Below are 3,675 nucleotides of genomic sequence, written 5' to 3' on the forward strand. Positions count from 1 at the left end.
CACTCCCAAGGGCCTGCTTCCTAGCGCAGCATCACTTGTGCCTCCTGGGCCTTAGTTCCAGTCCTGGGCATGAAAGAGGGCAGCCCACCCTCTGTGGGGCCCTTGAGCTCCCCAGATGAATTCTGGGGGCTCCATGGGCTTGCTGTTCAGGCCAGTCCTAGTGTAGTCTGTTTTCACCAGAAGCAAAGGCAGGTAAAATTTGTCTAACCACAAAGCTGCAGAGACACAGATGAACTCCCTCATTTGGCTACCAAGTACCCATTGTGCCCCAGGCCCTGGGTGCAAGGGAGGTACCAGTGAAAGCTTCAGTCAGGGGCCTCATCCCAGAGAGTATATGCTTATGAGGGAGAAGGACAAAATATCATGAAACACGTGTTGATCACAACCTTGATGCAGTCTATGAAGGAAGGATGTGGGGTAAGGAGGAGGGGTGTCATGGGGTAGTATAAGCCAAAGGAGGAATTGATGCAACATTACAGGGTCACCATGAATCAGAGTTGACAACAACAGCTTTTGTTTTGGTTTTAGTGGTTGGGAAGAATGCCTGGTGGGGCTCTATCTGCCCCTCAGATCTGTGCTACTCTCTGTAGTTGGCCTTGATCCTTCACCTGCACTAGCATTCTCCATGTGCAAGTTCATGGCTGCAGCAGTCCTAGTTGGGAGGGCAAGTGCTGAGGTGTCTACATGTCAGTCCCAGGGAAGGATTCTGATTGATTGAGCCAAGGAAGAACTCTGATTGGTCAAAGTTGGCCTGTTGCTATTTCGAATGGGGCGGGGGTGGGGTGGGGGCCATTAAGGAGGAAGGAACATGTCTGTCTCCTCTGTGATTGTGGGGTAGGATTGGGGAGCAAAGGCAATTAGCACAGGAGAGAATAGAAAGATTACCCTCCTTATCTCTCATGTCTGCCTGCCTTCTTCCAAGAGCCCTTAAGGAACCTGGCCCAGAGACAAGCCTAGCACAGGGTCGCAGGGTCGTTCCCCTAGTCTCCAAAATCATGTGCAATTCTCACAAGCCAGGACTGGGAGACTGGATGCTTGGCCAAGTCACACTCTTCTTTTGGCCTCAACGTGATTGTGAAATGGAAGCAAATCATTGATAGCAGCTAGAATCAGGTGAGCTATGCCAAATGATGACACATTCACATCAGCCTGTCCAGGTACACAGGCATTTCTACAGGCCCCATGGTGGCTTCCCTGGGAGCTTTCAGTAAAGGATTCTGTGAGAAGTGTGTGCAGCACATGCATGTGTGTTTATGAGTGCATGTGGGGTGGGGGATGTTTCTTCCTCGCAGTGTTCCCCCTGACCCAACCTGTCCTGTGAACCTGGTGTTGGCTTGTTCCCAACAGCCTGGCTCATTACTATTCCACACCAGCCCCTTGTGGCCCTCAGTTCAGCCCCTTCACTGCAGCATCAGAGTTGAGCCTCAAAATGCTGCTTGCCGCCGCCTCTGCAGGGGTCTCAGTACTTCCAGGTTTGCTTGAAACTCTTTTGTCTCCAGCAGGTGTAGGGAGGGGATCCAGGCCCTGGGTGGCTGCCTTTGGGCCTGGCTGCCTTGGGCTGAGCCTTTCATCCCTGGTGGGTCCTCACAGCTGCCCCAAAGCCCAGCAGAGTCAAATTCTTTCTCTTATCTGGCTGAGCAGCCAGCATGCCTGCCGCTTGGAACCGCTGAAGCTGACAGGCAGGGAATTTTATCTTCCATCCTGTGTGTGGTGTAGGATGGAGTTGTTTAGTTTAGAGCCAGGAGACCTGAGCTTTGGTCCACCTGAGACCTTGGGCAAGACAGTTTCCCTTTCTGAGGTTCTCTGTTAGTGAAATAAGGCATTGGTAATGAGGGCCAGATCCTTGCCAGCGTCTTCAGCAGATGTGCCATCACTGGTTGATGGATGATTGTGTGATGAATGCTCTGTGGTCTCAAGCAGATCATGCACCTCCCTGGGCTTTGGTTTTCTTACTTGTTAAATGGGAGTAACCCTGACAATGATGGGGCAGAACTGCGGTAGAAAAGGGAAAAGGGGCAGCCAAGCTCAAAGGCTTGGTCACTAATGAGTCCTGTTTCTGTTAGGTGGTGTGTCAGGCTGCCCAGTACACTGTTCTATCTTTTCTCCATTTTCCCTGACCAGAAGAAACTCAGAGGACTCAGCAGCTGGGAGGTGGTGGACAGGGCAGGTTAATTGGGGTGTGGGGCCACCTGCTGGTAAGCTGAGTAAGTATTCAGGTGGATGCCTACTGTGTGCTGGAGCCTGAGGGAGCTGTGATCCTGCCACGGAAGAGACCAGGAGGAAGGGAGAGGACCATAACATCATAATGAACTGATGTCATTTACTGAGTGCCTACTGTGGGCCAGGACTGTGCTGAGGTTTTACACGGATTATCTTACTTCGTCCTCACAGTTGCATTTTACAGATGGAGAAACTGAGACCCAAGCGCTTAGATACTGCTGGAGGAGGCCAGAAAAAGGAAATGCTGCTTTTGGCTGGTGCAATTATAGAAGGCTTCCCAGAGGTAGTGACATGTGAACTTAGAGGGAAAGCTAGATTTAGATAGACAAAGATTTGGGAAAAAGGCATTCCAGCTGGCAGGTATGGGGTGAGGCAGATGAGGAAGCAGGAATGGAATATACAGGTATGAACAGATAATACATCTGTTTAATAGGTGAGAGGCATCCATGAGTGTGGTAGTTCAGTTTGTGTGTCAACTTGGCTGTGCCTGGTTGAGTGGCTGGGCAGCTGGTGGTAATTATTCCCCATGATGAGACTGGCAATCAACTCCATGGTGGAATCTACCACAAGCAGATGAGTAGCTGCCTTTGGGATATGGTCTGCTTCCTGTATTTAAGAAGAAGCTTTGAGAATGGTCTCTAGCCTTTGGCACGCTTGGACCCTGCATGTAGCCATGTTGTTGCTCAGCAGCCTGCTATGCTCTGCTGACCTTGGGACTTACAGTGGACTTAAATTAATGGCCGGCCGTGCAGATTGGTAACATTGGGACTGTGCCTTTTTACTTGTCAACCTTGGGGCTTCTCAGCCTCAGCAGCCAACAGCTGTCTGAATGAAGAAATGTCTCTAGCTCCGATAGGCTGGGAGCAGGAGGCAGAGCTGGACCTCAAGGTTGGGGGGCTTTCACCCAGCCCCTAGAGCCTGGCACTTTGAACTTGGGCTTAAAGCCTCCAAATTGTAAGAATAAACTCCTGTTTGTTAAGGCCATCCCATTTGTGGTATATTCTTGTCAGAGTGGCACTAGGTAACTACAACAATGGGCAAGACGTTGTCTCTCATTTCCTGCTGCAGAGACCATGTGGATGAAACAGATTATGCCTCCACCCCTAGCCTTCATCTGTGTTTACAGTAAGCCAGGGAGCAATCAGCTCTCAGACCTGGCAGAGACTCTCCACGCAGGAATGAAGCAATCCCTCTCAGACACACCCTAGAGCAGTCTTCCAGTACAGGGGCCCTCCCCAGCTTAACCTCACTTCCTTTCCAAGTGATGGGACCTTGACTTAGGGGCCATGTCTCCCCACCTGCACTGCTGGTACTAAATGGAAGGGGTAACTTCGAGGCCCTTATGATTCTATTCTTTGAGTCACAAGGCCCAACAAAGAAAAGCCAGGTAAATGAGGGGCTGGGTTACTTTATTCTGGACCCAGCCTCCCCCAACTACCTCTTGGAACCTCTAGA

Source organism: Orycteropus afer, unplaced genomic scaffold, assembly GCF_000298275.1.
Source record: "Orycteropus afer afer isolate SDZICR_OR568_19922 unplaced genomic scaffold, OryAfe1.0 scaffold00323, whole genome shotgun sequence".
NCBI classification, from domain to species: Eukaryota; Metazoa; Chordata; class Mammalia; order Tubulidentata; family Orycteropodidae; genus Orycteropus; species Orycteropus afer.